This window comes from Stenella coeruleoalba, assembly GCF_951394435.1.
Source record: "Stenella coeruleoalba genome assembly, chromosome: 4".
In the NCBI taxonomy this organism is placed as follows: domain Eukaryota; kingdom Metazoa; phylum Chordata; class Mammalia; order Artiodactyla; family Delphinidae; genus Stenella; species Stenella coeruleoalba.
In genome coordinates, this window is record NC_137149.1 from 14,572,980 (window position 1) to 14,597,081 (window position 24,102).

General features: G+C 35.8%; 1 protein-coding gene across 4 annotated transcripts in view; it reads left to right on the top strand.

The window, feature by feature from the left end:
* Window positions 1-24,102, top strand: part of LOC307185613 (uncharacterized protein) — a 913,805-nt gene that overhangs the window by 111,203 nt on the left and 778,500 nt on the right. For 2 of the 4 annotated variants that reach the window (XR_013828108.1, XR_013828109.1), the window contains exon 1: window positions 6,237-9,478. The exons of the other annotated variants lie outside the window; for them this stretch is intronic. The gene's annotated coding sequence lies outside the window, so the exon portion shown is untranslated. Of the gene's footprint in view, window positions 1-6,236; window positions 9,479-24,102 lie in introns of those variants that run through there. 4 annotated transcript variants of the gene reach the window in all.

The following is a 24,102-nucleotide window of genomic DNA, read 5'->3' on the forward strand; positions in this document are numbered from 1 at the left end:
GTTGTAAATAGTGCTTCTATGAACGTTGGAGTGCATGTATCTTTTTCGAATTAGGGTTTTCATCTTTTTGAGATATATACCCAGTGGTGGGATCACTGGAGCATATGGTAGCTCTATCTTAGTACTTTTTTTCTTTTGCAGTCCGCGGGCCTCTCACTGTTGTGGCCTCTCCCGTTGCAGAGCACAGGCTCCGGACGCGCAGGCTCAGTGGCCATGGCTCACGGGCCCAGCCGCTCCGCTGCATGTGGGATCTTCCTGGACCGGGGCACGAACTTGTGTCCCCTGCATCGGCAGGCGGACCCTCAGCCACTGCGCCACCAGGGAAGCCCCCATTCTTAGTTCTTTAAAGAACCTCCATACTCTTGTCCATAGTAGCTGCACCAGTTTACATTCCCACTAACAGTGTGTGAGGGTTCCCTTTTTTCCACACCCTCTCCAGTATTTGTTATTTGTAGGCTTTTTGATGATAGCTATTTTGACCTATATGAGGTGATACCTCATTGTGGTTTTGATTTGCATTTCTCTAATTAAGTAGCGATGTTGAGCATCTTTTCATTTGCCTGTTGGCCATCTGTATGTCTTCTTTGGAAAAAATGTTTATTTTGGTCTTATGCCCAATTTTTGATTGGATTGTTTGTTTTTTTGATATTGAGTTGTATGAGCTGTTTGTATATTTTGGATATTAACCCCTTGTAGGTTGTATCATTTGTAAACATTTTCTCCCATTTCATAGGTTATCTTTTCATTTTGTTGATGGTTTCCTTTGCTGTACAAAAGCTTTTAAGTTTGATTAGGTCCCATTTGTTTATTTTTTGCTTTTATTTCTTTTGCCTTGGGAGTCTTACCTAAGAAAATATTGCTACAACTTATGTCAGAGAATGTTTTGCCTGTGTTCTTTTCTAGGAGTTTTATGGTGTCATATCTTATATTTAGGTCTTTAAACCATTTTGAGTTTATTTTTGTATATGGTGTGATGGAGTGTTCTAATTTCGTTGATTTACATGTAGCTGTCCAGCTTTCCCAGCACCATTTGCTGAAGAGACTCTCTTTTCTCCATTGTATTGCCTCCTTTGTCATAAATTAATTGACCATAGGTGCATGGATTTATTTTTGGGCTCTCTATTCTGTTCCATTGATCTGTGTCTGTTTTTGTGCTGTTTTGATTACTGTATCTTTGTAGTATCATCTGAAATCTGGAAGGGTTATGCCTGCAGCTCTGTTCTTTTTCCTCGGGATTGTTGTGGCAATTTTGGCTTTTTTGTGGTTCCATATAAATTTTAGGATTATTTTTTCTAGTTCTGTGAGAAGTGTCATGGGTAATTTGATAGGGATCGCATTATATCTGTAGATTGCTTTGGGTACTATGGCCATTTTAACAAAATCAGTTCTTCCAATTCAGGAGCATGGGATATCTTTTCATTTCTTTGAACCCTATCTTCAATTTCCCTTATCAGTGTTTTATAGTTTTCAGTGTATAGGTCCATAATCTCCTTGGTTATGTTTATTCTTAGGTATTTTGTTATTTTTTGAAGTGATTTTAAACTGGATTTTTATTTTTTTTACTTTTTCTGATATTTCATTATATAAGTGTAAAGAAATGCAACAGATTTCACTATATCAATCTTGTATCCTGCTACCTTGCTGAATTCACTTATTAGTTCTAATAGTTTTTGTATGGAGATTTTAGGGTTCTCTATAGAGTATCATGTTGTCTGCAAATAGTGACAGTGTTACCTCTTCCCTTCCAAGTTGGATCCCTTTTATTTCTTTTTCTTGTTTGATTGTTGTGACTAGGAATTCCAGCACTATATTGAATAGAAACTGTGAGAGTGGGCATCCTTGTCTGTTTCTGAATTTAGCAATAAGGCTTTCAGTTTTGCACCAAGGAGTATTATGTTGGCTGTGGGTTTGTCATAAATAGCTTTTTATTATGTTGAGATATATTCCCTCTATAGCCACTTTGGTGAGCGTTTTTATCATGAATGGATGTTGAATTTTGTTGAATGCTTTTTCTGTGTCTATTAAGATGACCATGTGAATTTTGTCTTTTATTGATGTGGAGTATCAGATTGATTTGTGTATGTTGAACCATTCTTGTGACCCTGGACTTAATCCACCTTGAGCATGGTGTATGACCCTTTTTATATATTCTTGGATTTGGTTTGCCAATATTTTGATGAGGATTTTTGCATCTATATTCATCAAAGATATTGGACTGTCATTTTCTTTTTTTTGTAGTGTCTTTTTCTGGTTTTGGTATCAGGGTGATGGTGGCTTCATAGAATGAATTTGGGAGTGTTCCCTTCTCTTCAGTTTTTTTGAATAGTCTGAGCAAGATAGGTATAAGTCCTTCTTTGTATGTTTGGTAGAATTGGCCAGTGAAGCCATCCAGTCATGGACTTTGTTTGCAGGGAGTTTATTTGTTACAGATTGTGTTTCATTTCTAGTGATCAGCCTGTTCAAGTTATTTATTTCTTCTTGACTCAGTTTTGTCAGGCTGTATGTTTCTAGAAACTTGTCCATTTCTTTTAGTTGTCCAATTTGTTGGCATGTAACTGTTCATATAATTCTCTTATGATTTTTTGTATTTCTATGGTATCAATTGTTATTTCTTATCTTTCATTTCTTATTTTGTTTATTTGGATCCTCTCTCTTTTCTTAGTGAGCCTAACTAGAAGTTTGCCAATTTTATTTATCTTTTCAAAAAACCAGCTCTTGGTTTTATTGAGGTTTTCTGTTGTTTTTTTGATCTCCATTTTTTTATTTCCTCTCTGTATTATTTCCTTCCATCTGCTGACTTTGGGTTTTGTTTGTTCTTCTTTTTCTAGTTCTTTTAGGTGGTAGTTTAGGTTGTTTATTTGAGATTTTTCTTGTTTCTTGAGGAAGGCCTGTATCTCTGTGTACTTCATGTGAGAACTGCTTCTGCTGCATCCTGTAGATTTTGTAAGGTTGTGTTTTCATTATTGTTTGTCTTGAGGTATTTTCTGATTTCTTCTTTGATTTCATTGTTGACTCATTGGTTTTTTAGTTGCATGTTTAGTCTGCGTGTGTTCATTCTTTCCCTGTTTTTCTTTCTATGGTTGATATCTAGTTTCATACTGTTGTGTTCAGAGAAGATACTTGAAATAATTCTGTCCTCTTAAATTTGTTGAGGCTTGTTTTGTGTCCTAGTACATGGTCTACCCTAGAGAATGTTCTCTGCACCCTTGAAAGGAATGTATTCTGGGTTTTTTGGATGCAGTGTACTGCGGATGCTAATTAAGTCCAGCTGTTCTATTGTTCATTGTTCATTTAGGACCTCTGTTGCCTTGTTGATTTTCTGTCCATTGATATGAGTGGGGTTTTAAAGTCTCCTACTATTGTTGTATTATTGTCAGTTTCTCCCTTTATGTCTGTTAATGTTTGCTTTATATATTTAGGTGTTTCTGTATTGGTTACATATATGTTAATGAGTGTAATATTGTCTTCTTGTATTGATCCCTTTTTCATTATGTAATGCTCTTCTTTGTCACTTGTTATAGCCTTTGTTTTAAAAGTCTGTTTTGTTTGATATGAGTATTGCTATGCCTGCTATCTTGTTGTTTCCATTTGTAGGAAATATCTTTTTTTCATCACCTTACTTTGTGTGCATGTGTGTGTGTGTGTGTCTTTCACCCTGAAGTGAGTTAATTGTAGGCAACATATTGTAGGTTCTTGGGTTTTTTTAATCCAATCTGCCACTCTATGTGTTTTGATTGGGGCATTTAGTCCATTGAATTTAAAGTAATTATTGATATTGCCATTTTATTCCTTGTTTTCTAGTTGTTTTTGTAGTTTTTCTTTGTTCATTTCTTCTTTTTGTTTTTCCTTTTGTGGTTTGTAGTACTCATGAGTTACTTTCTTTTGGTTTTTGTGAATCTTTTGTAAGGTTTTGCTTAGTGATTGCTCTGGATTTCAAGTATGTTGACCCATAACTGTATCTACTTGCTTTAAACTGATAGTCATACAAGTTAAATACATTCTAAAAGATCTACATTTTTGTACTCCCCTCCCTTACATTTTGTGATTTTGATGTCCTATTTTACTTCTTAATGCTTATCCTTTTGCTGTTTGTTGTAGTTATAATCACTTTTAAAATATTTTAATTATTTTTTAATCTATGTACTGACTTATTTAAGTGCTTCAATCCTTTTACATATTTGCCTGCCTTATTGTGATTTTCCCTTTCCTATAGATTCTTGCTTCTTTTCTATTTAGAGAAAACTCTTCAATATTTCTTTTAGGATAGGTTTAATATTGCTGAATTCTTTTAGTGTTTGTCTGAGAAATTTGTTATCTCTCCTTTTAATCTAAATGATAATCTTTCGGGGTAGAGTATCCTAGTTTGCAGGTTTTTCCCTTTCAGGACTTTGAACATATCTGACCTGCAAAGTTTCTGCAGCGAAATCAGCTGATAGCCTTATGGAGGGTTTTTCCCTTGTAACTGGCTCTTTGTTTTTCTCTTGCTGCCTTTAGAATCCTCTGTCTTTTGGCATTTTATATGGTATGTCTTGGTGTGGGTCTGTTTGGGTTCATTTTGTTTGAGATCCTCTGTGCTTGGATATCTGTTTCCTTCTTTAGGTTTGGAAAGTTTTCAGCCATAAGTTCATCAAATACATTTAGATCCCCTTCTCTCTCTCTTCTCCTGGATATCTGTTTCCTTCTTTAGGTTTGGAAAGTTTTCAGCCATAAGTTCATCAAATACATTTAGATCCCCTTCTCTCTCTCTTCTCCTTCTGGAGCCCCTATTATGCGTAGGTTGCCATGCTTTATATTATACCATAGATTTTTAAAGTTGCTTTCATTTTTTTCATCTGTCTTTCAGTCTGCTGTTCTGATTGGGTGATTTCCATTATTTTATATTCCAGGTTACTTATTTGTTCTTCTCTGTCATTTAGTCTGCTATTCATTGCTTTTAGATTGGTTTTTATCTTGGCAATTGGATTGTCTAATTTTGATTAGTTCATCTTTATAGTTTCTAGTTCCTTGTTACAGTGATTGCATTTCTATCAATAACCTTTCTTAATTTCTGTAGCATTTTTATTACCTCCTTTTTAAACTCAGGGTCTAGTAGACTGCTGAGGTCTGTTTTATCATTTGTTCTTTCAGGGTATTTCTCTTGTTCTCTTAATTGGGAGTAGTTCCTCTACATTTTCATTTTACTTATCTTTCTCTATCTCTACGAATTTAGGGGAAACAGTTATATGCTGTGTTCTTGAAGGGGTGTGTTTATGTGGGAGCATCCCTACACAGGCTGTGTCCAGTGTTTTTAGTGCAAGGGCTGGTTTGGTATGGGTGCAAACCACATCTTTAGTCAGAGTGTGCTGGCTGTTGTCCCCTTGATAGGGGGTGTGGTTGGTGTTGCAGTGTCTAGAGTCTGTGGTGGATGTGAGGTGGGGCTTTCTCTTTGCTCCCTGGTTGTTACTGCCCTGTTGGAGGTGGAGTCTGCTCCCCAGTCATTGGAGTGGAAGCCCTGAGGCTTGGGTTTGATCAGGCTCTGTTTGATGAGACTTACATGCTGCCTGTGTAGTGAATCCTCTGTGATGACGGCAGATCTATTTGCCAGCTGTGTAGGCATCCATGCTTCTGCTCAGGAGCAGCCCATGGTCACATGTCATTCTCTGTTGTGTTCATCCCATATCTAGTGCAAGACTGTGGTGTGGAGTAGGCTGGGGCTCGGGGCATTGTGGCTGCAGGAATTGAGGTGGCTGTGCTTCTGCCTGAGATCTGTGATGCCTCTGTGGCAGACTTTTCCCAGGACCTGTCTGCCTCAGAGCTGGTGCTAAGCTGTGGTGTAGTGCTATGCTGTGGTGTAGAATGGGCAGCCAAGACCTTGATAGATGATGTTTATTGTTTATAGATGTTCATAGATGGTAATCAGAGTTAGTATAATATCCTAAAATGTCTTCATAATAATGAAGAATGATTGAATTGTGTGCATCATAGTATTAGAGTTAAGTCTAAATAAGTAGCTATTATGTTCTGATTCCTTTATTGTTATGTCATGTGAAAGATAGATGCTAAATGTCTATTAAATGGGGCAACTAATAAAAATTTCATATTCCTTGTTTATTTTTAATAATAGAGCTTGCTGAAAGTACAAGAAACCTAACTGAGCAAGCATCTCAAGTTCTGGGGGCTGGACTTATCTGAGATTGTATATAAATTGTATCTGATATAGATCTACATGTACTCTCCCATGATATTTAGCTCCCACATTATAATATAGGGTCTCCATTTTTGGGAAAGCATGAAGTTTTATTTATCCTTTATAAGGGAAGATACAGTTTCAGTTTAGTGACTTCTTCAAAGCAATGGCCACTTGCCATCATCTAAAAATCTTGAGTCAAGATGATTAGTGAAATAAACTATATAGTCCTTGCTACTGAAACTATTCTCAATGACATAACTGACAGTCATAATTTCTCTCCTCTACTATCCAGTTTAAATTTCCCTTACCTTTGTTGAAACTTTAGCTAGTCTGGGTATTTTTCCTGGTCAGGTGACCTAAGTGGTCTAATCCCTTAGTTACTTTGCCTTTCTTGAGTTACTGTTACTGCAACAGTCATTGAATACAGATGATTAAGAGATGCATACAAAATAAATGCACCTGATAAAATTGTATATTACTCATCAATTAATCAAAACAGGCAGTAGAAAAGTAATTTGGCTACACAATCATGTAGCACAATGCAATATAGCAGGAATTTAAATATTTATTTGAATTACTCTTGTCTATCTTAATTTCAGATTTATTTTGTATAGTTTTTTAGAACAATGGTCATTCCAAAATTCAAATTGTCTTAGCTGAGAGGAAGGATACTGCTTTCAGAAACATGCTATGGAGGAAAGAATAAGTTAAGGAACATTGTGGTGGTCTCATTATTCATGCCACCATGGCCTAGCCATGCAGGTTAGTGGAACTGACCCCAGCTTTGAATTTGTTTCTTATTGTCCTAAGCCAGTTAGTGTAACCCCATCTGCTTTGCTCCACTGATAAACTCAGACTTAATCCAGTCTTCCCCAAGGCATTTCCTGGTAATTGTTACCATGATGGTTTAGCCAGAGTTTAGGATTTTTTGGATTTTTTATGATGCTGTAAAAGTGACTCATTTCTAACTCCCAGTATATGAATGACGAAGCATGCTCCTTGCAGCTCTCTTTCAGTTGAGGGAAGGCAGCACAGCTTGAGGATGAAGCTTAAACATGGAAAAGGGCAGAATAGAGAAAATCAGAACAACTGGATCTTTGCCATGTGCCCAAAGCCTGATTACTTCTAGAATTTTCAGTTATGTGAGCCAATGAATTTCTTTTACTGTATAAACCAGCTTGAGTTGAGTTTACTTTGACAGCATTATCCCTGGTACAGTGGGTGAAGGTACAGAGATATTTTGAGCTGTAGAGGAGCCAAGAGTATAAATGGTGACCATCCTGTACCTTATCTGTAAAATGGAAGGAAGGGTTAATCTACAGAGATTTAGGGGACTATATATAGGATTGAAGATATGAGAAAAGTAAAAAGGAATTCTTTTTATGTGTTAGGGAAACAATTTGCATGGATCTCTGCTTCATAACATTTATCATTACTTAATATTATATTATATGCTTTTAATTTGTCTTTCTCATAAATTGTAAGCCTCATGATGGTGTGGATTTTGTCTGATTCATTTATTCATCATATTTCCAGTGCCTAGAATCAGGCTTGGCATATGGTAGAGGCTGAACAGGTATTTATACATAGGGATAAAGGAGTGAAGTTCTGAATAAATTTAAGAGCCCAGCTCAGATTGGGTAGTATGAATATATGGTAGAAAAAAATTGACCTAGTATCTTAACTCTTCCAGAAAATACTCTTTAGCTTGGGTACATCAGAGGAGAAAAGAGATTGTGGAGTTTCCCCATGATTGTGGAGTGGCACCTTGCCCAGTGCCTGGAACTCAGTGAATGGTAAATATAACTTTAATGCTGCACAATGTGACACAGTGGTTACAGCAGAAGATAGGTGGCGAGGAAATCTAGTATGGCAGCCAGGGTAGTGTTGTTGACATGATTAAACACTTGGTACAAGCTGGATAGGGAAACGGTTGATTAAAGTAATTTGAAAGTTAAAAAGTAAAACTACATCAAACTAATGTGATGCTGAAGTCTTGGTTTTGGAGTTCATAGTATAGTTGTATAATTTTACTGGAGAAAACATAAGTACCACTAGATGAACTACTTAAATCTAGCCTTTTTAGGTAAAGGTAGTAATAACAGGACAAAATAAAGTCATAAAGAGATCACCAGGAAAAAAAAAAGTCCCCAAACCCTTAGAAACATAGCTGGACATGTGTAGGCATTGTGAGTCTTGGTGACACAGGGGTCTGAGAGAATCTGTTATTCGGACTTATTTGAAAGGTGGAGAAAAGGAACAGAGAAAGTTCCAATTTCAACCTACATTAAAAGAACAAAATAGTGGAAAGAATTTATGAAACTGGCTGTCATGTTTAAATTTAGTTAAGTAGGCTAAAGAAGGTTCAAAACAATGGGCTACACTGTTGTAGCTGCTTATTTTTACTGGGTCTATTGGCAAAAATCTCTCATTTTTCACACTTACTTTTCAAAGACCCTGGAGTTCCAGGTTTCATTTAACAGAGTAATAGCTTTCAAATAATAATCTGGTCTCAGCCTCTGTTTTTCCTTTTCCCTTTGTACCCTTTCCCTCTTATTGTTTTTCTTAATTCCTTCGCCCACCTACTCCCCCTTCTCCCCACACATTTTTTTTTCTTTTCTCCTATTCAGTTTTCGCTCCAGATTACAAAAGATGTCAGTTAGCTATAAAAGTCATCTCATGCATATGAAATGTGTTTGATGACCAAGTCTCAAAGTGTCACAGGGAATTATGTTCCAGGGTGGTCATCATGACCCTGCTATAGCAAATTGGTTTTGAGGGTTAAGATCAACTTGAAGGGATTGAATGTAATTAGTCTCTTGGAACCTCTCGAAATTAGGAGCTACTCTGTCATTCTGGATGGTGTTATAATAGAAAAAAGACTTTGTGCTTAGACAAGCCCTGTTCAAATTCTAGGTTCATTTTTAAAATTAGCTGTGTGATGTTGGATAGATAGCTTCAACTCTATGGGTCTCTGTTTCCTTATCTGTAAAATGAGAATAATAACACCTTGAAGTATTTTGTGAAGAGTAAATGAGTAAAGCCTGGACAGTGGTTAGTACAGTACCTGTCACGTGGTAAACATTCAGTAAGTGGTAGCTACTCTTATTGTTCTCTTGTTCTCTTGAATTGATGCTAGATTCACCCATTCTCCTACCAATGTCCAGCTTAGACCACAGAATTGGCACTGCTCTTCTGGGATCTGAACCAGGACTGAAGTGCTCAAGTTGTGTGCTGCTGGGGCTTCTGGGCAGAGAGATGTACTTTTCTGGTAGAGAGGATTTTGGTGTCTGAGTAAGTACCCTTCAGGTAAACTGCAGGGTAGGCTTGCTATTTAGGTTGTTCCCTTTCACATTTTACTTCATTTCTTCTGAGAGCCTGACCTGTTCGTTTTTGCATTAATTGATTTTCTCAGTACAAATTTATTGAGCACTTACTTGGTATCAGGGTTGGGTTTACAGTGGTGAGTAAGACCTAGTTCCTACTCTTCTGAGCTATAAAACAGCCCCTTTGGGTAATATGGAGCTTATATGTGGCTTCATGGAGTGAATTATATTGTAGATGCACCTGCACTGCAACATGCTGACCTTTACGGCCAGTGCCAGTGTTAATCACTTTCTTAAGCGTTATTCCGGAATCTTCACTAGCATCTTAGTTTCTTTTCCATGCCTCTTGATCACTGTCAATTTTTCATTATCAGCTTAAAATCTCTATGAATTCAGAGGGTTTAACTCCTAATCTTGAACAGTTTATACTTGCAAGTAGTGTAAGTGTAACACTTCTTCTTGTAGAGCCAAATACCTTGTTGCAGAATATAAAGCATATATTTACAATATCACATACAGAGAACCATACTGTTATTTAAATATGGGAAAATTTAAGACTTATGAGCTTCTTTATGCTCTTTTTTTTTTTTTTTTTTTTTTGTGGTACGCGGGCCTCTCATCGTTGTGGCCTCTCCTGTTGCAGAGCACAGACTCCAGACGCGCAGGCTCAGTGGCCATGGCTCACGGGCCCAGCCGCTCCGCGGCATGTGGGATCTTCCCGGACTGGGGCACAAACCTGTGTCCCCTGCATGGGCAGGCGGACTCTCAACCATTGCGCCACCAGGGAAGCCCTATGCTCTTTTAATGCTCAGATATAATGGCATAGAATTGAAAGGTCATTGTAGTAGGTTTAGGTGCATTTTCTCAGTTATAGGTTACCCAAGAAATCAGGGCTCAAACTGGAAGTTGCAAGAATGTGGGGCATAAGTGCATTTTGAATTAATGTCAACAAGACAGAGTATTTTTCTTTCTTCCATGTTTTCTTTGGTGTACATTTTAAGATAAAACAGGGGTAATATTATTGATGAGGTGTGCTGTTTTAGTCTTGCTGATAGCAAAACTAGTCTTTTTTTCCCCCCCTCTTTTTCTGTAGGAAAGTTATTGTGATGTCTGCAGTCATATCTGGAGTATTTATGAGGCTCAGTTTACCTCCCCAGGTCCTTTATTTCGGATGTCAGTATTGCTAGGGGTGGGGCACAAAGCAAAGTCTTGTTACTTTTATAGATGTAAGTGCTGTTTTGGTTATTATTAAATTGCAGGAGCACTGCAGAATCTTGAAATGATTGGCAGTTTATTTGTTTTTAATACTAAAGTTTATTTTTGAAATGGAGTTTGACCTTTGAATAAAGTTTTTTGGTTTTAGGAATTCATGATAAATGAGAAGTGTAAAGTTCGCCTGACTTCCAAAACTCAAGTTTTTCTAAGTCTGCTACTGCAATACCCCCCTTCAATTTCAGGCTTACCACTAGTTTACATTCTAGATACAGTCCTTGTATAAGTCAGAGGAGCTTAATAAGAGCTATAAAAATAATTAATTGACTAAGGTTTGCGTAAATGTTGTTCTTTGTTTCTCTGTTTTGGGTACTCTGGTATCCAAATGATTTGGTTTTCTTCATAAAACTCTACCTTAAAATATTTGGCTCCTATTGTGTATTCTATACACCGCAGGGGATGGGCTCCTGATTAGTACTGTAGTTCTGTAGTGTGGAAGTTCTTACCCTACGCTGAAGTGAGTTGAATTTCTTACTTTGAACCTGAGTCTCCCAGTGACTTACTTCCTGACATCTGTTGTTGGCCCTCACCAATACCAACTGACTTTCTTATTTGGGTTTCTGCTTTATATCACCTTTGTTGTGAGCTCTCACTGCCTGACCCATCATGGCTTGGATAGTAAGATGCGTATTTTGCTTAGCAGTATTTATACTCTGTTTCTTTTCCTTTTTGAATTGATGCCCAGAGTTTTGCCTTTCTATGTGGGCCTTCCCTGGTCTTCTCCTATATGAAATAAAAATATTCCCCTAGAGGCCATGTTTAGCATTTTGTTGAATCTCTAAAAACTTCAGTAAAAACAAATCAACGGATCCAGTAAGCAGTATTTCCCTCAAGCCCTACCACAAAGCCAACTCTAAAAGTATTGTCAAGTGCTGCAGCATTTACTGAAATTCTCATGAGATGACAGAAGAGCAGTTCAATTGCATACCACAGTGCAAAACTTCTTAAAATACTCTAATCATCTTTCTTCTCTCCTTTGTTTCTCTTGCTGTCTGTCCTATGCCTCTTTCTTTTTCACAAGTTATACCCCTAACCTTTCCAGTGGGTTATCCCTCTGTTGCCCTAAGCATTGCAGCTCTTCCCCTCAGCGGGAATACTTCACTCAGCAAAACAAGAACCAGCGTAGAACTTTTTTATTTAGTGTGTTCCTTGGGAACCTTGGTATGTCCTACACCAAAAACTGACAAGATGCCTATGATCCAGAGGTAGGTGACTTTTGCAAAAGTGTATATTATTCAGTCATTATGAGTGTGTGTCCACATGTTTGGGCACGAATGTATATGTATGTACATTTTACAAAATTGAGATTATACCACATATACTATTTAATAACTTGCCCTTTACTTAGTGAAAATATCATGGATATATTCTCCTTCAGTAGTCTTCTATTATATATTTTCAGTCATTTCAGGAATTGCACTGTATGGATGTTTCATTATTTAATATGCCACCTTGTTGGCTTGTTTCGACTGTATACATTTTTTTCCTTTATAAATTATTCTGCAATCTGTGCTGTTATTTCCTAAGATAAACTAATATAAATAGAATTTCTAGGTGGAAATGTATGAGCATTTTAAAAGTTTTATCCATAACATGATATTGACTTCCCAAAGTGATTATACTAATAAATGCTCTCATTTACAGTATATGAGAGCATCCATCCTCTGTACCCTCATCCACAATATGTATACTTCTTTTTTCATTACTGTATTAGATGGGGAGGAATGGAATATAATTATTGCTTACATGTTCAATTATTTGATTATTACTAAGGTCAAGTATATTATAGAATTTGTCAAGCAGTGCAGTCACACAGAACTATACCACGTGTTTCTCTGCTCCCTTGCCAGGGCTCATCCACTGCCGGGACTTTCCTCCTGCGCTTGCCTCTGTGCTTCTCTGTAGTCTTTCAGGTGACTTGTGATCTGATTCTATACCAGTTTTTGTTTTACTTTGTTTCATAGGCCTTTTTCATACTTAGCTTTTTCTTCTTTTCAGCTTCACTAGTCGACTTCATTAGCTAAAACTTAAAAGATCATCTCAAAGATAATGTGAGAAAAATGAATTTTTGTCCTCAGACTAAAGTTACATCAAGGACGCTCATTTAAGGTTCTGAGTAAGTGGATAGACTGACGATAAATGGGCTTTACTGGAAAGCAAGAGGCAGAGATATTGATCAAGGACCCCTGGGAACTGAGTCTGCTTTCTTCTCTAGATGTGGATGTGGTCTTGCTGATGCTATTTAATGCAAGAATCAAAAGATCTTATGTGTTTTTTTTGGAGGAGGCGGTTGCGGGGAGAAACAAATAGGGGTAAAGGGATGGTTAGTGTAAGTTCTTTTGGGGTAGTAAAATGGTGATAGTTTAGCAAACACTCAGTTTCTCAGAATCAGTGCACATACTGTAGCTTTTGTTGCTGTTCCTCAGCCCACCCCAAGGGAAGCTGAATGTTGAATTCTGCTGTGCTGCATTGGGTCCTGCTCTCTGTGACCATCTTGCTTCCAATAAGATCTTCCATCCCTGGCTTATTAGTCATGGTAATCTAACCTCATGTGATGATTGCATGTTGCCTTTTTCTACCCACCCATAGCTTATAAGGGTTAAACATTGCATAGCAGAAATTTCATTTTTATAAAGATATGAGTAACTGATAAAATGGGAATATTTGTGTAAAGTTTAATGTATGATGTGATTACTATGTACTTTATTTTCCATTTTATAGATGGGTTCATGTTTGTTTCATTAAAAAATTGGGCTGTACTTTCTTTTACATTTTAATTTCAGTTCATAATTTACTTATCCCTACCCATATTGTTTATATCTTTCTCCTTATATGAGTCAGATAAATTAGTTATGCTGAATTAACAAAAAACTCCTAAATCACATGGCTTAACACAATACAAATTTATTTCTTACTATACCTGTTCAAAGTAATTATCTTTTTAGAGAAATGAAATATTATAGATACAGGTAAAGACACATTTTTCTACCCTTTTCTCCTCCATCAATCTCTAGAGGTGACAACATATAACTAAAGTTGGTAAAATTTATGATAAACTTTGAATTTCTACAAAAATGTTGGGATTTTGATTGGAATTCCATTGATTCATAGGTTAACTAGGAAATGATTGCTATCTTCACAGGATTGATTCTTTCCTGAATATATCTTTCTATGTATTTAAGTCTCCTTTTATGTCTTTAAATAAGTTGTAATTATTTTCTCTATTACGTTTTTCCATATCTTTTATTAAATTTCGTTCATAGGTACCTTATATATTTTGATGGGGTTTTAAGAAGAGTCTGTGCAGATTCTGTGTATTGGCTAATCTAGCAGCAATTTTTAACTTCTGCAGCTTGAGGTGGCTGTATGACCTAGTTCTGGTCAATGACACTTAGGAAGTCTTTCGAAGGGTGATTATTAGGAACTTTTTTTTTCTGGCAAAAGACAGGTGTGTTACTGATGATATCTTTTCCCTGTTCTCCCTGCTTGTGATGCAGGTGTGAAGACATGGTGCTTAGAGCTACTATTCTGTGAATAAGAAATGACAAAACATAAGTATAAAAAACATGGCAATCGGATGGAAAAAGCCCTCAGGTACTTGCTGACTTGTAGAGCAACTGAATCAAGTGACTGCTTATTTCCAGATTTCTTGCCATGTGAGAAAAATAAACCTTTATTTGTTTACATAACTATAATTTTTTTCTGTTACTTTCAAACAAAGCCACTTCTGACATAGTAGCTATTGTGGTACTAAATATTTTAATTGTTTGTTGCTGTTTAGAGTAAAATTAATTACTGTTTTCTGATCTTGTATCTAGCAATCTTCTTAAACTTTATTTTTTTTTCTAATAGGTTTCTGTCAATTCTCTTGAATTTTTAATGTACCCAACCATATATTATGAAGTATGATGGTGTTTATAGGGACAGGCAGGACAGGAAAGCAGGAAATAGGAACTGAAAATGTTTTTTTATTTCTTATTGGCCATATTAAAGCTGTCTGACTTCTGTCGAACTACAATCAATTTCATGCAAGATATAAAAATTTTTGACTTTGTTATTATTCCCATATAAACATGCAACAGATTCTAGTGGTGAAACAGTTCTGTAATTTCTAAACTTTGTTACATCTATTAATAGTTTATCACTAGAAATATCTGACTTTAAATAAACAGTCAAGACACTATTAACTCAATTATTGTCCAAAGTTTTAAAAGGAACTTTCCTCAAACTCTTGAACAAATGATTTGGGTCATACTTTTCAGAATCTTAAAATCCAGATATACTGGGAGTATGGGTTTTCCCATAAAAGTAAAGGGCAGATGGTTGAAGAAAACTGTATGAGGTGTGGAATTGTGGATACTAGTTACCAAAGAACTCACTTTACTTTCTGTTGTTCAATATGCTGGATTTAATAGACCACAGAGAGGACTGAACAGAGTTATAGAGTTAGATTTATTTGAAATACATTTACAAATGGTTAAAGGACAAACGTGAATTTTACTTTTTGGATACCCTATTTTGATCTTAAAATTTAGAGACTATCTATAGTTCTGTTTTAATTGTAACTTTACTTTTATGTCTCTAAACTTTGTGTAAACCCACCTAAGTTAGAGTCAGAAGGTTTGTTTATTATTAACAGTGATGATGTTTTAAGGGAAGACTTGTTTTGTGGAAATATGAATGTTAAAGCACTCTGATTTAAAGCATATCTTTTATGGCACTTCACTGTAACACCTTTTCCTAATTTAGGTTTTTACTCGTAGTTAAAGGTCTGCATACTTGAAGCTCTCTGTGTCTGGTTAGAAATTGTTGTTCCTTCACACTTGGTGGTCATAGTATGGTGGAGCACTTCAGAGACCTTTAATTTCTCCCAGCCTGACACTGTTGCTACTGCTTCTCTTCTACTAAGGATGATTAGGTATTTCTACTGTTACTTTGACTCTTTCCACCTTGAATATCATGAATATATCATTTTCTCAGTTCTTATTTTTTCTTTAGATTTCTGCAGACGTTTATAATATTGAAACTCCAGGTCCTGTCATTTAATCACTCTTCTACTAGCTTTTATGACTTTAAGCTATGCTATCTTCCCTTTTATCTCGAACTATTCCTTTATTTCTGTTGCTTTTTATACTTTCTTCTCTCCTACTCTACCTATGATTATAGTCCCTTAGCCTACTATGCTTTTCTCATTATATAATTTCTTGCATAGATAATTATTGATCTTTTTTGGTTCAATTATTCTACTCTTGACTGAATATGTATATCTTAGGATTGACTTTTCACATGAGCTTCATTTACTTATGCCCAGTTTCTTCCAGGATGCTTATACTTGTATAGTTTCCTATAATTAGTCTAAAATTTATTTCATTGCTCACTTCACCTAAGCTATATGTATGTCTCCTACATGTTACCATCATTTTTCTGGTCACTAAGGCTTAAAACAATTTCATCTTGATATATCCCTCTTCTTGGTATTTTTATATACTCTACTAAATTTTATAAATTTTCCTTTGAAATATCTACTTCACACTTCTCTTTATTTCAGTTCTCTGTGCCACAGGCCCATCTAGCCTTTGATCTCTTTGTATCTGGATTTCTTTATTGATCTCTTGGATCTTTCTTGGGTCATTCTTTCATAAAAAAATGCTGTACATTCTGGTTATGTTCATCACTTATAGAAATGCTTTTTCTGTTGCTCTCCTACTCAATAATTTCTTTACAAAATACATTCAATTATTTGACCTTGGGAATAAAGATCTGTGAGTTTGAATATGTAACAATAGAAATAACCCAAAAGGAAGACTAGAGAAATACAATATGCCAGAGCTTCAGTGAGCTGTGGATAATACCAAACAGTTTCACATATGTATAATTGGATTTCCAAGAAGAGAGGAGAGACAGGAATCACAAAGAACATTTTGAGAAAAATGGCCTAAAATTTCATGGCCATATTAATTTAGACTCAGAGCAAGGAATATTACTAGGGATAATGTAGATTTTCATTTCATAATGACAAAAGGTTCAACTCTTCAAGAAGACTATACAGTTCAAAGTAAATATCTGTATACCTAATAAAAGTGCTTGAAAATACATAAAGAAAGAAATGATAATTGATTAAAAGAGAAAGTAGACAAATCTGCAGTTAGAGTCAAATATGTTGATTATTCTCTCTTACTAATGTATAGAACAAGTAGAAAATCAGTAAGGGTATAGAAAACTTGAAACATTAATAACCAACTTGATGTAATTGACATTATAAAGCATCCTGCCTAATGACAACAGAATATGTATTTTTTTCAATATACACAGAACATTTATGAAGACAGGTCATATTCTGGGCTATACAGGATGTCTCAAATTTTAAATATGTTATCTCATCATAATAGAATTAAACTAGAAATGAATACCAGAAAGATATCTAGAATATCTCCAAATATTGATATTTATCAGTCAAATAGTACAGAGCTAAATAACGCATGAGACCAGAAAGAAAGGACATGTATTAGAAAATATTTTGAAATGAATTGAAATTACAACCTACCAGAATTTGCTGGAAGAAGTTATAACATTGCTTAGAGGGAAATGTATGCCTTTAAATATTTGTATTGGAAAAAAGAGGTCCTGAAATCAATGATTTAAACTTCCACCTTAAAAAGAAAACTGGAAATATAAGACAAGTTAAACACAAAGTAAGGGGCAAAATAATTATGAAGAGAGCAAAACTCAGTGAAATATAAAACAAACTCTAGAGAATGTTAATAAACCAAATGTTGTTAATAAAATGTTAATGTAATAAAATTGATAATTCTGTAGTCAGACTGATTAGTTTAAAAAAAAAAAAAGAGACACAAATTACCAATATCAGGAATGTAAGAAGAGGCATCCCTACCAATACTAGAGGCATTAAATGATAAGAAAGTGATGTTACCCATCCAACTTTATGCAATGCATTCTACAAATTAGGGATGAAATAGGCAAATTTCTTGAAAGAACAATATGGAAAAGAAGATCAAAGTTGGAGGACTTAGGCAATCTGTTTTAAAGACTTAACTATAAAGCTGTAGTAATTAAAACAGTGTAAGTTATTGGTGTAAGGACAGACCTGTGGGTAAATGGAACAGAATGGACAGTCCACAAATAGACCCACATTTATATGGCTAATTAGTTTTCAACAAATATGCCAAGGTAATTTAATGAGGCAAAGAATATTATACCTAAAAATGGTGCTAAAATAATTTGATATGCATTTGCAAAACTCAAACCTTTATATGACCTTTACTTCAAAATTAAGAAAATAATTTTTATTCAAACTGGATCAGAGACCAAAATATAGATGAAATAAAACTGTAAACTTTCTAGAAGAAAGTATAGGAGAAAGTCTTTGTGACTTGATATTAGGAAAAGATTTTTCTTGAGAGCTCACAAAATGAGACTTTGGTAAATTAGATTTCTTTAAAATAAATAAAAAGACTTTGCTTATTCAAAAGACACTGTTAAGACAAGCCTCTTAGATAGCCTCATCCACCAGAAGGCAGACAGCAGAAGCAAGAAGAACTACAATCCCGCAGCCTGTGGAAAAAAACCCACATTCACAGAAAGATAGACAAGATGAAAAGACATAGGGCTGTGTACCAGATGAAGGAACAAGATAAAACACCAGAAAAACAACTAAATGAAGTGGAGATAGGCAACCTTCCAGAAAAAGAATTCAGAATAATGATAGTGAAGATGATCCAGGACCTCAGAAAAAGAATGGAGGCAAAGATCAAGAAGCTGCAAGAAATATTTAACAAAGACCTAGAAGAATTAAAGAACAAACAGAGATGAACAGTACAATAACTGAAATGAAAACTACACTAGAAGGAATCAATAGCAGAATAACTGAGGCAGAAGAACGGGTAAGTGACCTGGGAGACAGAATGGTGGAATTCACTGCTGTGGAACAAATAAAGAAAAAAGAATGAAAAGAAATGAAGAGACCTAAGAGACCTCTGGGACAACATTAAATGCAACAACATTTGCATTATAGTGGTCCCAGAAGGAGAAGAGAGAGAGAAAGGACCAGAGAAAATATTTGAAGAGATTATAGTCGAAAACTTCACTAACCTGGGAAAGGAAATAGCCACCCAAGTCCAGGAAGCGCAGAGAGTCCCATACAGGATAAACCCAAGGAGAAACACGCCAAGACACATAGTAATCAAACTGGCAAAAATTAAAGAGAAAGAAAAATTACTGAAAGCAGCAAGGAAAAAATGACAAATAACATACAAGGGAACTCCCATAAGGTTAACAGCTGATTTCTCAGCAGAAACTCTACAAGCCAGAAGGGAGTGGCATGATATACTTAAAGTGATGAAAGGGAAGAACCTACAACCAAGATTACTCTACCCGGCAAGGATCTCATTCAGATTCAATGGAGAAATCAAAAGCTTTACAGACAAGCAAAAGCTAAGACAATTCAGCACCACCAAACCAGCTCAACAACAAATGCTAAAGGAACTTCTTGAAGTGGGAAACACAAGAGAAGAAAAGGACCTACAAAAACAAACCCAAAACAATTAAGAAAATGGTCATAGGAGTATACATATCGATAATTACCTTAAACGTGAATGGATTAAATGCTCCAACCGAAAGACACAGGCTTGCTGAATGGATACAAAAACAAGACCCATCTATATGCTATCTACAGGAGACCCACTTCAGATCTAGGGACACATACAGACTGAAAGTGAGGGGTTGGAAAATGATATTCCATGCAAATGGAAATCAAAAGAAAGCTGGAGTAGCAATACTCATATCAGATAAAATATACTTTAAAATAAAGTATGTTACAAGAGACAGGGAAAGACATTACATAATGATCAAGGGATCAATCCAAGAAGAAGATATAACAATTATAAATATATATGCAGCCAACATAGGAGCACCTCAATACGTAAGGCAACTGCTAACAGCTATAAAAGAGGAAATCAACAGTAACACAGTAATAGTGGGGGACTTTAACACCACACTTACACCAATGGACAGATCATCCAAAATTAAAATTAATAAGGAAACACAAGCTTTAAATGACAAAATAGAGCAGATAGATTTAATTGATATTTATAGGACAAAACAGCAGATTACACTTTCTTCTCAAGTGCGTATGGAACATTCTCCAGGATAGATCACATTTGGGTCGAAACTCAAGCCTCAGTAAATTTAAGAAAATTGAAGTCATATCAAGTATCTTTTCTGACCACAACGCTGTGAGATTAGAAATCAATTACAGGGGAAAAAACATAAAAAACATAAACACATGGAGGCTAAACAATACATTGCTAAATAACCAAGATATCACTGAAGAAATCAAAGAGGAAATCAAAAAATACTTAGAGACAAATGACAATGAAAACACGACAATCCAAAACCTATGGGATGCAGCAAGAGCAGTTCTAAGAGGGAAGTTTATAGCTATACAAGCCTACTTCAAGAAACAAGAAAAATCTCAAATAAACAATCTAACCTTATGCCTAAAGGAACTAGAGAAAGAAGAACAAACAATACCCAAAGTTAACAGAAGGAAGAAATCATAAAGATCAGATCAGAAATAAATGAAATAGAAACAAAACAATAGCAGAGGTCAATAAAACTAAAAGCTGGTTCTTTGAGAAGATAAACAAAATTGATAAACCGTTAGCCAGACTCATCAAGAAAAAGAGGGAGAGGACTCAAATCAATAAAATTAGAAATGAAAAAGGAGAAGTTAGAACAGACACCACAGAAATATAAGGCAGTCTAAGAGACTACTACAAGCAACTCTGTGCCGATAAAATGGACAACCTAGAAGAAATGGACAAATTTTTAGAAAGGTATAACATTCCAACACTGAACCAGTAAGAAATAGAAAACATGAAGAGACCAATCACAAGTAATGAAATTGAAACTGTGATTAAAGATTTTCCGACAAACAGAAGTGCGGGACCAGATGGCTTCACAGGTGAATTCTATCAAGCATTTCGAGAAGAGCTAACACCCATCCTTCTCAAACTCTTCCCAAAAATTGCAGAGGAAGGAACACTCCCAAACTCATTCTATGAGGCCACCATCACGCTGATACCAACACCAGACAAAGATACTAGAAAAAAAGAAAATTACAGACCCATATCACTGATGAATATAGATGCAAAAATCCCCAACAAAATACTAGCTAACAGAATCCAACAACACATTAAAAGGATCATACACCACAATCAAGTGGGATTTATCCCAGGAATGCAAGGATTCTTCAATATACGCAAATCAATCAGTGTGACACACCATATTAACAAATGAAGAAGAAAAGCCATATGAGCATCTCAATAGATGCAGAAAAAGCTTTTCACAAAATTCAACACCCGTTTATGATAAAAACTCTCCAGAAAGTGGGCATAGAGGGAACCTACCTCAACATAATAAAGGCCATATACGACAAACCCACAGCAAACATCATCCTCAATGGTGAAAAACTGAAAGCATTTCCTCTAAGATCAGGAACAAGACAAGGATGCCCACTGTCACCACTATTATTCAACAAAGTTTTGGGAGTCCTAGCCATGGCAATCAGAGAAGAAAAAGAAATAAAAGGAATACCGATTGGAAAAGAAGAAGTAAAACTGTCAACTGTTTGCAGATGACATGATACTATATAGAGAGAATTCTCAAGATGCCACCAGAAAACTACTAGAGCTAATCAATGAATTTGGTAAAGTAGCAGGATACAAAATTAATGCACAGAAATCTCTTGTGTTCCTATACACTAATGATGAAAAATCTGAAAGAGAAACTAAGGAAACACTCCCATTTACCACTGCAACAAAAAAGAATAAAATGCCTCGGAATAAACCTACCTAGGGAGACAAAAGACCTGTATGCAGAAAACTGTAAGACACCGATGAAAGAAATTAAAGATGATACCAACAGATGGAGAGCTATTCCATGTTCTTGGATTGGAAGAATCAACATTGTGAAAATGACTCTACTACCCAAAGCAATCTACATATTCAATGCAATCCCTAGAAATTACTAATGGCATTTTTTATGGAATGAGAACAAAAAATCTGTATGCAGACACAAAAGACCCTGAATAGCCAAAGCAGTCTTGAGGGAAAAAAACAGAGGTGGAGGAATCAGACTCCCTGACTCAAGAATATACAACAAAGCTACAGTAATCAAGACAATATGGTACTGGCACAAAAACAGAAACATACATCAATGGAACAAGATAGAAAGCCCGGAGATAAACCCACATACCGATGGTTAACTAATCTATGACAAAGGAGGCAAGTATATACAATGCAGAAAAGACAGTCTCTTCAATAAGTGGTGCTGGGAAAACTGGACAGCTACATATAAAAGAATGAAATTAGAATGCTCCCTAACACCATACACAAAAATAAACTCAAAATGGATTCGAGACCTAAATGTAAAACCAGACACTATAAAACTCTTAGAGGAAAACATAGTAAGAACACTCTTTGACATAAATCACAGCAAGATCTTTTTTGATCCACCTCCTAGAGTAATGGAAATAAAAACAAAAATAAACAAACGGGACCTAATGAAACTTCCAAGCTTTTGCACAGCAAAGGAAACCATAAACAAGACGAAAAGAAAACCCTCAGAATGGGAGAAAATACTTGCAAATGAAGCAACAGACAAAGGATTAATCTCCAGAATTTACAAGCAGCTCATGCAGCTCAATATAAAAAAACAAAAAACCCAATCCAAAAATGGGCAGAAGACCTAAATAGAAATTTCTCCAAAGAAGACATACAGATGGCCAAGAAGCACATGAAAATCTGCTCAGCATCACTAATTATTAGAGAAGTGCAAATCAAAACTACAATGAGGTATCACTTCACACCAGTTAGAATGGGCATCATCAGAAAATCTACAAAAAACAAATGCTGGAGAGGGTGTAGAGAAAAGGGAACCCTTTTGCACTGTTGGTGGGAATGTAAGTTGATACAGCCACTATGGAGAACAGTAGGGAAGTTCCTTAAAAAACTAAAAACAGAATTACCATATGATCCAGCAATCCCACTACTGGGCATATACCCAGAGAAAACCATAATTCAAAAAGACGCATTCACCCCAATGTTCACTGCAACACTATTTACAATAGCCAGGTCATGGAAGCAACCTAAATGCCCATCGAAAGACGAATGGATAAAGAAGATGTAGTACGTATATACAATGGAATATTACTCAGCCATAAAAAGGAAAGAAATTGGGTCATTTTTTGAGACGTGGATGGATCTAGAGACTGTCATACAGAGTGAAGTAAGTCAGAAAGAGAAAAACAAATATCGTATATTAATGCATATATGTGGAACCTAGAAAAGTGGTACAGATGAACCGGTTTTCAGGGCAGCAGTTGAGACACAGATGTAGAGAACAAACGTATGGACACCAAGGGAGGAAAGCGGCGGGGGGTTGGGGGTGGTGGTGTGATGAATTGGGCAATTGGGATTGACATGTACACACTGATGTGTATGAAATTGATGACTAATAAGAACCTGCTGTATAAAAAATTTAAAACAAACAAAAAACAAAAGACACTGTTAAGAAATGAAAATGTAAGCCATATACTTGGGAGAAAATAGTCACAATGCATGTATCTCAGAATGGACTTGAAACATAATATGTTAAAACTTTTTCAATTAAAGAAGACAAAAAACTTTTATAAATAAATGGGCAAATATTTGGACAGACACTTTACCAAAAAGCTATCTGAGTGGCAATTATGCAGTGGAAATATGCTCAATATAATTAGTTATAAGAGAAATATGAGACTGCAATTAAATGTCATTATCTACTCCCTAGAATGACTAAAATTAGAATGGCTATAGTTATATGATATAATTTCTTTCCTGTTTACCTCAGAGAAATCAAAATATATGTCAGTACAAAAGCTCTTCTGTGAACATCTATAGCTACTTTATTTATAATATCTGCAAACTGGAAATAAGTCAAATATCGATCAGCTGGTGAATGGATATACAAATTGTGATATAACTACACAATGGAATACTACTCAACAACTCAACAATCAAATGAAAAAAATCAGTGATACACACAACAACAAAATTTCAAAAATATTCTGCTGTGTGATAGAAGACAGGTGCAAAAGACTAGGCAATGTGTGACTTTTTTTTTTTTTTTTTTTTGCGGTACGCTGGCCTCTCACTGTTGTGGCCTCTCCCGTTGTGGAGCACAGGCTCCAGACGCGCAGGCTCAGCAGCCATGGCTCACGGGCCCAGATGCTCCGCCTCACGTGGGAACTTCCCAGACCGGGGCACGAACCCATGT